Source organism: Odocoileus virginianus, chromosome 25 (assembly GCF_023699985.2).
Source record: "Odocoileus virginianus isolate 20LAN1187 ecotype Illinois chromosome 25, Ovbor_1.2, whole genome shotgun sequence".
Lineage (NCBI taxonomy): Eukaryota > Metazoa > Chordata > Mammalia > Artiodactyla > Cervidae > Odocoileus > Odocoileus virginianus.
Window position 1 is genome coordinate 1,423,586 of NC_069698.1, and position 13,041 is coordinate 1,436,626.

At 39.9% G+C, this 13,041-nt stretch overlaps 1 long non-coding RNA gene across 1 annotated transcript in view; it reads left to right on the plus strand.

Moving 5' to 3' along the window:
- The window catches only part of LOC139031083 (uncharacterized), a 55,303-nt gene extending 45,196 nt beyond the window's left edge, over window positions 1-10,107 (plus strand). The window contains exon 3 of the long non-coding RNA XR_011483516.1: window positions 9,975-10,107. This is a non-coding gene — a long non-coding RNA (uncharacterized lncRNA). The remainder of the gene's footprint in view (window positions 1-9,974) is intronic.
- Window positions 10,108-13,041: the final 2,934 nt, after the last annotated feature.

Sequence of the window (13,041 nt, forward strand, 5' to 3'; positions counted from 1 at the left end):
GAAAATAGCCATATACAATATATTAATAAATTGGCATGACTGTGTTCCAATAAAACTTTATTTATAAAAACAAGTGCCAGGGATGATTTTGTCCTGAAGACCATAGTTTGTCATTCTTTGGCCTAAATGCTTCTCTTTAAAGCCTTCCAGTGATTTTGTAGCACCGTATTCACTTTACTAATAATGTTTATGATAAAATAATCTGTAGACTGTTTTCTAGTTCTGGCATTGAACTCTGGCTCATAGGCTGTATATCAGTCGTGAAGGGTTAGATTACACTGTGTTAACAGCAGTCCCCAAATCTCAGTGACTTTACTTAACTCAGTAAAAGATGATTTCTCATTCACATTAAACATCTAAAGCAGGTCAGCAGGACATATTGTTCCATATCTCCTTACTCAGCATCCTAGGACCCCTATGTAAACCCTTAATGGTCTCATGACATTGAAAAAGAGGAGAACATGTCTAATTACATACGGACTCTTAAAACTTCTGTTTAGAAATGGCATAAGTCACTTATGCTCCTGTTTGACTAAAAGAAGTCCCATGGCTGTGCCTGACTTCAAGGAGCAGAGAAGGGCAATCCTATCCTGTGAGAAGAAAGAGACAAATCAGAGTATTCTACGAATTTTAAGGACTCCTACAAGTTGAATTTCCAGGGAGTGTGATAAGAAGGAAATACTGGATTCAACTCAGCCCAGAGGTGTTTCTGGAATGTGACACTGTGCTTTGCTATCACCAAGATTTAGCTACATTATAGCTGTTCACCCCATTCATTATATTTGTGTGAATAAGGGACAGGAAGCCTTGGCTTAATCAACTGAATAATGAGAGAATAACAATAACACCCACCTTCTTCTTGCCTTGGAAGTGACTTTCCCCAGCATTCTGGGTAATGTGAAGTACTTCTGAAAAGTGCACAAATTCTTTGATGCCACTTGCTACAGAGATTGACTGACTTGAATTCATGGAGCTCTCAACAATGCTTTGTTTACAGGAGGAAAGTAGTTTAGAGGCTGAGAAAATAGAATTTGATTTCCGCAGAATTCTTTCTGTAGTGATTCTCTGGCATCATGTTTTTATCATTGTCCTGCAGACACAGCAGTGATAATGCATTTGATTTGGGGCTCTCAAGCCAGTGTGACTCAGTTTGAATTCTGTCCAAACTTACAGAGTGTCGTCAGGTATATTAGGTAACCTCCACTTCCCTTCCACAAAATGGGTTCAGTAACAGTTGCTACTTCACTAGTGAACGTCCAATAGGGCACTGGGCGGAGTGAACACTCGGTGAACCTGGGGGATGTCAGTGAACACCCAGGACAGCGCTTAGAACAGAGCCTGTCGGGAACAGCTGACTGATGTTTCTGCTCCTGCCCCTCATCCTCACTTCATGGCATAACACTGAGGATTACAAGATAAAAGGTGTGTAAAAAGTTTCTGTTAGCTGTAAAGCACTTCACAAATGTTATTAAGGACCACATTAGGAAAGCCAGAGAAGCTAATTGACTTTTCCAAGATCAAACTCGTCTCACTTCCTGCTTATCTATCCCACCCTCCGCAGTACCTTAGATCCTTCCAAATGATTGCATTGCTAGGCAAGATCTGTGTCCTCTTCTTCTGCTTTAGTACTGAAATGTTTTTATTTAGCTCATTTTCATGTTTTCTCCTCTCTGTGGAGCATGTTGGCATGCTCCATCTCCCAAGAGAAAGGGTCAGTTCTGATAACTCTAAGCTAACTCCTGAGACATGCATGTCCTCCCTTCCCGTAGCTTCTGTGGACGCACACAGCTGGGAGGAGAGATGCGTGGATTCCTGGGGAGAGCTGGCCCTATTGTGGAGAGCATATGAGGAAGCTCATTTCACCTCTGAGCTGACCAACTCTCATGCCTGGGGCCTCTGTCCAGAGGAGAAGCCACACAGAACCTCTGCAGTAGAACCCAAATCCCTCTTATGTTGCTTACTCTCCAGAAGACTGTCTGAGGCCGGAGGACTGGGGAGGGTGGCTTTTTGTGACAGTGTTCCCAGCCCTAATGCCGCGTCATCATGTCTGAGCCTTAGACAATAGAAAATAATAGAGCTCAAAAACCAATAAGGCTGCTCTCCACATCTGGACCCTGCCTTCCAAGATTCACGACTGACCCCATGGCTAGTGTCACGGCACCCTAGGGCATCTCACACTTAAGTACTTAGAGCCTAAAGGGATATGTGACATTAATTTTCATCCCACCCAAAATAGTTGGGCATAGAAGGACAAGCAAAATCAATATTTGTCTAAAAGAAGAGCATGGAATCTGTGGGTGGTTCTGTAATTTCAAGAGGTGGTACAAAGGTGCTCAGGAGATGAATTGCAAATAAAAGAGCAGAAAAGAATTTCCTCAGTGTCATTTTAAAAAGACTCATGCTAATAAGAGCCAAATTCACCCTTTGATATTTCCAAGCTTGCTGAGTAAATAACTCATAAATTTCCTGTAATGATTATATGCATGCTACTGGTGTGCCTCAGAGTCTGACCTATTTTGCGGGTCGACAGCAGAATCAGAGAAAGCTGTATCAGAGAGCTAGCATCCCAGCTAGCTCCTAGGCTCTGTTCACTGCCCACGCCCCGTACCACGTGGAGAGGCTGGGGTGATGTCTATTTCTGAAGACTCAGTTGATATCCTACCTGAAATCTACTTTAATGGTGTTATTTGTCTAATTTTTCCCTCCTTTAAATTTATATCTTTTGTTTTCCTCTAGCCAAGTGAAAGGAAAGACAACATATATCATATAATACTCTTGAATATTATCATCTCTCACAAAATATCTTGAAGGTGGGGAACAGAAAAGTTTTATTTAATGTTTTTAAGCTCGAGAGCTTGAAGTATAAGACGTGGCTGGCAGATAACAAATAAGCAGGACGTTAAGGATGTGAGTGCAGTTGCCGGACGGGCTTTCACACTCACAATCCTTCTTGACTACTGAGTGTGTGTCTTGAGTTGTGTGATTACTCAGTGCTAACTGGGAGCGATGCATGGATGAGGAGATGGGGAGGTGGGACTGCCGAACAGCGGTTATCATGATGCCAGCATCAGTGACAATGCTCAAAGTGTACCTGCTTTTGTTTCCTTGGTGGGAGAGTTTATGTATTCAAAGCAACTGTACAGTTTTCATCGTGACATTTCCTCAAGGTAGCAGCTCATGTGAAGCTCATTAAATGCTTTCTCATAGCAGAAATGTGATGAATGTAGTTACAGTTCTCAGTCTTACTTTCTACATAGATAATAAAACACTGATATTAAACTATGATAAAGAAGGTGATGGGACTCAAATCACCATTTAATAGTCATATGGCCAAGGCCATGGAAAACAATAATTTCACAGATGGAAGGTCAAATTAGTTTCAACCAAATGCTTCAATGAAAAGTCTGAAATGAAAAGGTCATAATATATTTTTAGAGAATGCTTGTTTTTTTATTTTCAATTTCACAGACATAGTGTCCTGTTTTATGGTAACCAAGCTGGTGATGTGAGCTTTTGGAAAACATCAGCTGCTTTAGTCCTGGTCTGGGGTTCTTCTTGGTCATTAGGGCAAGGCTAAATTTTCTTTGTTTATTTTCTAGTCTCTTGTTTATATTTAAATTTGGGGGCCGTGTTATTTAGAAAGGGCTTCGCTCATATCTCAGTTGATAAAGAGTCCTCCTGCAATGTGGGAGGCCCCGGTTCGCTTCCTGGGTTGGGAAGATCTGCTGGAGAAGGGATAGGCATCCACTCCAGTATTCTGGCCTGGAGAATTCCGTGGACCATATAGTCCATGGGGTTGCAAAGAGTTGGACATGAATGAGCAAATTTCACTTCCCTATTTAGAAAAGAAATTTTTTCCTCATTTGAAGCTATATTGGAAAGGTTGAAATCTTTACCTTTTTAAAATATCCAACATAGGGTTTTCAGTTATGAATATGGAGCTTGTACACAAATAGGGAGATATGTGGAAATGGTGGCCCTGCGAGGCGATTCATGAAGAGGAAAAGCCCAGCTTCAGAGTGACAATACTGCTGTTCTCTGTAACTTCCATTTACCTCATCTTTGAACTGCCTCAGAGAAAGTCATCTTTTTAATCCTCAAATCATCTTTGTATCTAAATTCAACTTTCTCTCCTATCTGATCCCTCAACGTTGAATCATGGAGCTCTTACTTCAGATTTCTGCCTCCATATACTTTTGTTTCTGCTTCCTCATTATCATTGTGCTTCTGGCCCATCTCTTCTCTTACTTTGGAATTAAATTTGTGGACGAAGTCCCTAAATTGAAATGACTTCAGCTTTGGAAGGCCTTTCAGAATTTAATAAGTAGCATTAGCATGGGCATTATAGCATTTCCTCCTTTCCCAGAGACTGTTTGGTTTTTAAATTATTATTTCCCCTTTACAGATGATAAAAAATCAGGCTGAGTAACTTATTAAAAGTAACTCAGTTTGTAAGTGATCAAGAATGAATTTTAATCCATGGTATACGACTGTAGAAGCTATGCTTTCTCCACAAATCTACTAGCCTCTAAAGAATGTGGAAAATACCAGTACTTGAAACATATCTCATAAAATTATGCAAAATGACCAACATTTTCCTTTATCAAGCCATTGCTTCTGCTGCTGAGTCGCTTCAGTCGTGTCCGGCTCTGTGCGACCCCATAGACGGCAGCCCACCAGGCTCCTCCGTCCCTGGGATTCTCCAGGCAAGAACACTGGAGTGGGGTGCCTTTTCCTTCTCCAGTGCATGAAAGTGAAAAGTGAAAGGGAAGTCGCTCAGTCATGTCCAACTCTTCGCGACCGCATTGACTTCAGCCCACCAGGCTCCTCCGTCCATGGGATGTTCCAGGCAAGAGCACTGGAGTGGGTTGCCGTTGCCTTCTCTGTATCAGGCCATTGCTTTCCAGATATTCTTACCCCCAGACACTAGGTACTTTCCCTAAAGCTCTTAGGTCCAGTCACAAACCTCATAATCCACAGTGTATTATTTCTGAAGATTCACCAGTATACTTAGCCTAAAGACCAACTGGAAGTTTCAAAAAATATCAGTGCCTGGGTCCTGCACCAGTTCATTCAGAGTTGATTAAGTTCAGTTCAGTCACTCAGTCGTGTCTGACTCCTTGCGACTCCATGAATCGCAGCATGTCAGGCCTCCCTGTCCATCACCAGCTCCCGGAGTTTACCCAAATTCACATCCATTGAGTCGGTGATGCCATCCAGCATCTCATCCTCTGTCGTCCACTTCTCCTCCTGCCCCCAATCCCTCCCAGCACTAGGGTCTTTTCCAATGAGTCAGCTCTTTGCATCAAGTGGCCAAAGTACTGGAGTTTCAGCTTCAACATCAGTCCTTCCAATGAACACTCAGGACTGATTTCCTTTAGGATGGACTGGTTGCATCTCCTTGTAGTTCAAGGGACTCTCAAGAGTCTTCTCCAACACCACAGTTCAAAAGCATTAATTCTTTGGTGCTCAGCTTTTTCCACAGTCCAACTCGCATATCCATACATGACCACTGGAAAAACCATAGCCTTGACTAGACGGACCTTCGTTGATAAAGTAATGTCTCTGCTTTTTAATATGCTGTCTAGGTTGGTCATAACTTTCCTTCCAAGGAGGAAGGAAATTTCATGGCTGCAGTCACCATCTGCATTAATTTGGAGCCCCAAAAAATAAAGTCTGACACTGCTTCCAGTGTTTCCCCATCTATTTCCCATGAAGTGATGGGACCGGATGCCATGATCTTAGTTTTCTGAATGTTGAGTCTTAAGCCAACTTCTCACTCTCCTCTTTCACTTTCATCAAGAGTTTCTTTAGTTTCTCTTCACTCTCTGCCATAAGGGTGGTGTCATCTGCGTATCTGAGGTTATTGATATTTCTCCCGGCAATCTTGATTCCAGCCTGTGCTTCCTCTAGCCCAGCGTTTCTCATGATGTACTGTGCATATAAGTTAAGTAAGCAGGGTGACAATATACAGCCTTGACGTACTCCTTTTCCTATTTGGAACCAGTCTGTTGTTCAATGTCCAGTTCTAACTGTTGCTTCCTGACCTGCATATAGGTTTCTCAAGAGGCAGGTCAGGTGGTCTGGTATTCCCATGTCTTTCAGAATTTTCCACAGTTTATTGTGATCCACACAGTCAAAGGCTTTGGCATAGTTAATAAAGCAGAAATAGATGTTTTCTGGACTCTTTTGCTTTTCCTATGATCCAGCAGATGTTGGCAATTTGATCTCTGGTTCCTCTGCCTTTTCTAAAACCAGCTTGACAGTCTTGCAGTTTTTCAATATCTCCCTGGTGATTCTGATGCAGGGTCAGAGTGATAAGCATGGCTGTAGAATATGCAGGTAGTAATATCAGTGTCCTGGCATCTACAAGCCTATAGACATTATCCCCGTTTTCCTCATCTGCAAATCTGGACGTCTCCTAGCACTATTACCCTCCCAGCGCTTTAACATATGTAACTTTTGGATCCTTGAACTGTCTTCAGACGAGCAGTATTATAAACTCTTCACAAGTATCTCCCTGTTTCTGAGGCTAAAGGAAAGCTCAAGAGGAGCCGTTGGGCCTCAGACCTGACACCCCTGGACAGCCAGTGCCAGGCGCCAGCACAGGATCCGATTTCAGTTCTTGCCTGGCTGACACTCCTTCCCCAGGCCCTTAGTTACCTGTCCAAGGGACCTTCAGGGCTCACTTCCGCCCTTCCTCCAATAATGTTTCTCAAGCACCCAGGACCTAACACTAGAATGCAGCCATGTCTAACTGAAACATCTTTCACTTGTAACTCTTCCGGTGCTCTTTACCTTGTTCTTTCTCTTTGTGTCTTCCTTCAGTAATCAGTAGATTTTAAGTGTCCTCTGTCTGCTAGGCTCCAGGTATACAGTGACGGTCCAAACCAACGTGGTCTTTTCTTTCAAAGGAGACCACAGTTCCCGCCTGTGACTAGTTCATGTTCAGTGTGTGCTGCGGCGCTAGCTATCGAGGCTGTGCGTGCCCGCTCCGTCGCTTCAGTCATGTCAGACTCTGCAGCCCCACGGCCTGTAGCCCGCGGGGTCCTCTGTCCGTGGGATTCTCCAGGCCAGAATACTGGGGCGGGCTGCCATGCTCTCCTTCCGGGTCTCCCCAGTGCAGGGATCGAACCCAGGTCTCCCTTGTTGCAGGTGGGCTCCTTACCGCTGAGCCCCCAAGGGAGCCCCAAAGACAGGTGCAGTTTAATTAACATAGATAAGATTCTAGAATACTCAAAGTCATCGGAGCAAAAAGTAGAATGCTGATTACCAAGGGTTGGGGGTGGGGGGGAGCAAGGAGTTGCTTAATGAGTCTAGAGTTTCAAATTTTCTTTTCTGAAAAAATTCTAGTGATATATTTCACAATGTTGTGGATATACTTAACATTATTGAACTGTACACTTAAAATGGTTAATAGTATTTAAAGAAACAAAAGCTGAAACAAAGTTATAAAAGGGTAGGAAAGATTGTTAGGTAAAGCTGTATACAGTCTCATGATCTCTAAATAAATCTATGTATCTGTTATGTATGGCCAATATATATATTACACTATTTTTATATTTCATTTTATTCTGATTTTAATACATATATTGCTATTTTATAATATACTGAGGCAGGGTTGTATTTTAAAGTAGAATTTCACTTCTTTGTGTATATTTCCTTTTTCCTTTTCTCTCCCACTTGTACCTACAGGGCCATATTTTCTCCTCCAAACATCATGAAAGTAAAAGAAAATATTCAAAGGAACTATAGATTCAAGTACTTATAAACACACCTGCAGGGAGTTTTATAGATATTTCATAAGGTTCATTGTAGATCTTATACAAGGCCTGGGCCTAGGATAGCGGGGTATAGCTAATGATGATTGACATGTGAGAGTAAATAATGTTTGAGGGGGGAAGAGACCAAGTAGGATTTATCTCATGAATGCAAGTTGGATTGAACATTTAAAAATAGATCAATGTAATTCACATAATTATCTAAGTGAGAAAGAAAAACTATATGATCATTCAGTAGGTGCAGCAAAGGCCTTTAACAAAATTAACCATCCACTCATGATGAAGACTCTCAAGAACCTAGGTAAAAAATGGAAATTTTTCAACTTGATGAAGGGTTTCCTGAAAAATTTACAACTAATATTATATTTAATAATGAAAGACTGAATGCTTTCCCCTTAGGTTAAGAATAAGAATAGTTTGTTCATTTCTATTTCTTCTATTTAACATTTTACTATAGGTCACAGTCATCTCAATCGGTCAGGAAGAAAAATAAAAAACCATAGAGATTTTACAGAAAGAAAAAAAGCCATCTTTAGTCACAGAAAGTATTATCATCTATGTAGAAAATCCCAAGAAACCTACAAGTAAGGTGTTTAAGACAAATAGATCAGTTTAGCAATATTGCAGAATGCAATGTCTACATACTTTATTGTTTAGTCACTAAATGGTGTCCGAATCTTTGTGACCGTCATGGACTATAGCCAGCCAGGCTCTTCTATCCATGGGATTTCCCAGGCAAGAATATTGGAGTAGGTTGCCATTTCTTTCTCCAGGGGATCTTTCTGACCTAGGGATAGAACCTGGGTCTCCGCATTGCAGGCAGATACTTCACTACTGACCCATCTGGGAAGCCCCATCTATATATATTAGCAAAGAAAAATCAGAAAATGAAAGGCCAATGCAATTATGTTAACAAAATAGGGAATTCAAAGTTACAAATTTGATAAAGCAACTTTCTATCACCTATGCACTGAAAGCTACAAGATATTGCTGAGAGAAATAAATTAAGATCTAATAAATAAACAGAATACTCTGACCAGGGATCAGAAGACTCAACATTGTTAAGATGACAATTCTCCCCAACTGACAGTCTTCATCTGTCAGATTCAACAGTCTCCATCAAAATTCTAAAAGACCTTTTTTGTAAGAACTGACAAGGTATTTCTCAAATTTATATGGAAATGTGGAAGGTAGAGACTAGACAAAACAATTTTAAAGAAGAACAGTGTTGGAAGACTTACACCATGTGATTTCAAGATTTATTATGAGTCTTCAGCAAATACAATGTGGTTCTAACAAAAAGACAGATGTATAAATCAACAGAGTAGAATAAAGTCCAGAAATACACACATATAAGTGCATTGGTTTTTGACAAAGGGCTTGAGGCAGTTCAGTGGGAGGGAGGATGGATTACGGATTACAAAAGGACATGAAACTTTTGAAGTCATGGAAACCTTCACTCACTAGATTGTGATGATAGGTTTTTAATGTGTACATACGTCAAACCACTCATCAGATACACACTTTAAATATATGTGTTATGCCAAGTGTAAATTCTACCTCGTAAAGATATGTACACATATATGTGTGCACATCACGTTTAGCTCCTCAGTTGTGTCCGACTCTTTGCGACCTCACAGACTGTAGTCTTCCAGGCTCCTCTGTCCATGGCATTCTCCAGGCAAGAATACTGGAGTGGGTTGCCATTTCCTTCTCCAGGGGATCTTCCTGACCCAGGGATGGAACCTGGGTCTCCTGCATTGCAGGTGAATCCTTTACCATCTGCGCCACCAGGGAAGCCCTTGTATCTACATACATACACTTAAATATGAGGGTAAAAACCAATAATATCCTTTTCATTTGTTGATTAATTCAATATATAATTCAATAAATAATTCCAAGTTATTTGACAAAATCTGATATACATTCCTGATTTTTTTAAAAAACAGAAGTAGAAAAATTCCCCATTACAATAGTTATTGCAGCAGGCATCATGTTTATGTTTACCAATTGTTTTGTTTTCTTAGACCCAGAGGAGGGCTATAACTCCCATCATTTTTGCTGGGTGGAGCTATATGATTAGTTTTAATCGATGGAATATGCACAGAAGTGATGTATGCTATTTTTAGACCTGCAACCAAGTATTTTCCCACGAGCTCCCACACTTTCTATCTTCCCTCGATTCCTCCACAGATATGAAGATTCGTTTGAATCTAAGGAAGAGCCATGAGATGGATGGAGCCTGGGCCTCTGAATCCCGTTATGGAAGGCCGATCTCCACCCTGGTATGTACCATACTGTGAAAAAGAAAGAAGCTTTTATTCCTATAACTCGCTGAGAATTTGAAATTTCTCATCATAGAAGTTAGCTTTCCCTGACCGATACAGATATAAGAAAGTCAGAAATATAAAGGAATAAGCTTAGCATAATATATATGTTATTATCAGCATGTTATCATATAGCATTATTTTTGGAACAGTTTACAATGTTTTGAGGAATGTAAGGGAAAGCTAAAGTAAATGGAAACTTGCGCTTTATTCTTTGATGGTTGGTGGTGGTTTAGTCGCTAAGTCACATCCGCCTCTTGCAACCCCATGGCTGTAGCCCATGATGCTCCTTTTTCCATGGGGTTTCCCAGACAAGAATACTGGAGTGGGTTGCCAATTCCTTCTCCAGGGGATCTTCCCAACTGAGGGATCATACCCAGGCCCTCTGCACTGCAGGCAGATTCCTTACCAAGATAGCACAACTCAAATTACCAGGTGTAAATTTTCATAGGTTAATATAAGAATTTTGTTTAAACATAAAGTTCATTTGGAAAAATGTTTGTCCCAATATCCATGGTATTTTTTAAAAGTGGGTAAAGTTGATAAGAATCAGTTCTATCAAATATTGACACTTATGTGAACCTATGTGGAAATAATATAGAAGAAATATATATCCAAAAAATTAATGAACATAAGTTCAAAAAATCCATATTGATACTAAATAACTTGTAATAATGGAGGTAATCTATTAACAGAGAGAAACTTATATCCAGATAAATCAATGAATATAAAAGTCCATGAAAAGGATTTATTTTTAACAATAAATGTGGCTGGTGAAATCAGTGATGGGAAAGGGTGTCGATAGAGTTAAATAGCTTGATAGCTATTTGAAAACAAAATCTGGAATTTCTATTTTATTCTTTGCAAGAAAATAGTTTAAATTAGCAAAAATTTAAAAATTAAGCTGTAGAGTTTTACAAAGAAATGAAAAATTGCATGTTTGAGGAGGACTTGCAGAGAAGTCCTAAAAACTCAAAAACCATAAGTGAAAATATTTTAAAATTTTGAAAATATTACATAAATATTTAGAACTTTAATATGTCATAAATAATTCAAAGTTAAAAGACAAATAAAAGACAAATAAAATTGTGAAAAAAGTAGCAAAAGTATGACATAAACCAAATGCTTCACACTAGTTAGCCCATACATATTTAAAAGTTAATGACAGAGTTGTGAATAGTTAATGAATAGTTAATGACAGAAAATAAAAATAAATGGCTGATAAAATACAAAATATGGACAATCTCCTTCATAATCAACTAAATGAAAACAACAACAAAAGATACTTTTTCTCTCAGATTGGTAAATGTTAATTTTCTTATGCTGGTGGAAGTATGGGAAAGTTTATGCTTTCCTATACTACTAGGGGTAGCGATAATTTCGCAAATTTTTAGAGGGAGATTTGAAATATTTATTTTAAAATATTCATACCCTGTGGTCCAGAAAACCTGTTCTAGGAAGTTGGCTCCCAAAATAAAATAGCACAAAATTATTTTGTGTTGTGAGCATGGGAATGTGTATTGTAACACCTAAAAAATTTTATTTTATTATTTATTTATTCTTGTTTGGCTGCACTGGGTCTTCACTTCTTTGCAAAGTCTTTCTCTAGTTGCGGTGAGTAGGGGCTGCTCTTTGGTGTTCAGGCTTCTCATTGCAGGGGCTTCTCTTGTGGAGCACAGGCTCTAGGCCCATGGGTTTCAGTACTGCAGCACATGGGCTCAGCTGTTCAATGGCATGTGGGCCCTTCCCAGATCAGGGATTGAACTCCTGTCCCCTGCACTGGCAGGCAGACTCCTATCCTCTGTGCCACCAGGAAAGTCTCAACATTATTTTAAATAGCAAAGTGCTAGCTATAATCTGAATGTCCTTTAATATGGGTTTCATTAATCAGTTCATTACATTCATCCAATGGACTATTGTACACCTACTTTGCAAAGATTAGTTTAAACATAATATGAGAAATTAAGAATGAAAATGTGGACTTCCACTCTGAGCCATAATGAAGTGATAGAGAGCAGATGGTCCCTCCATTCTTCAACAATTCGAAAACTGAGGAAATTTCCCTGGCGGTCCAGTGGTTGGGACTCGATGCTTTCACCTGGGGCCCAGGTTTGATCTTTGGTCAGAGACCTGAAATGCCACAAGCTCTGTGTTGGAGCCAAAAAAAAAAAAAAAAAAAAAACCTGAAAAACTGGAGAAACTATGTGAAACAATGGTTTTCAGACCACAGGGGACCTCAGATCATACACAACTTTGATCCTTGAGAGAAGGGAGACAAATGAGGTAGGTGAATTCTGAGTTCTTGTTTTCTGTTGGAGGTAATTTTCAGCTTGCAACACCTGGAGATTTTACTGAGTTCAGGAGGCAGAGACCATAGTTTTATAAGGTCAAGGTGGTTAGAATTTACAGTTAGGGTACCAGAAAGAAAGGAACTACACAATATCAGTGCTCCAGGTATCTGTAGCTGGATATCTTTAAGTATGGTTGAGTACAAACCTATACATCTACAGGTAGAAGTTTACCCAAGGGTGAGGAGAGAACATCTGAAAGGCAATAAGCTTAATAATTCTTGGAGTTCATATGGGACTGAGAAGAGTTTGTGATTTCAGCAGCAAAGTGGAAAGACCTTTTAATATGCGGGGGATTTGGTAGATTTTTCCTATTTCATTCATGACATACTGTTCATGACATTGTACAGGAGGCAGTGATTAAGACCCCGCCCCAAGATAAAGAAATGCAAAAAGGCAAAATAGTTGTATGAGGAGGCCTTACAAATAGCTGTGAAAAGAAGAGAAGTGAAAGGAAAAAGAGAAAAGGAAAGATATACCTATTTGAATGCGGAGTTCCAAAGAACAACAAAGAGAGCGATCAAAGTGATCACTTCTTCAGTGATCAATGCAGAGAAATAGAGGAAAATGATAGAATGGGAAAGA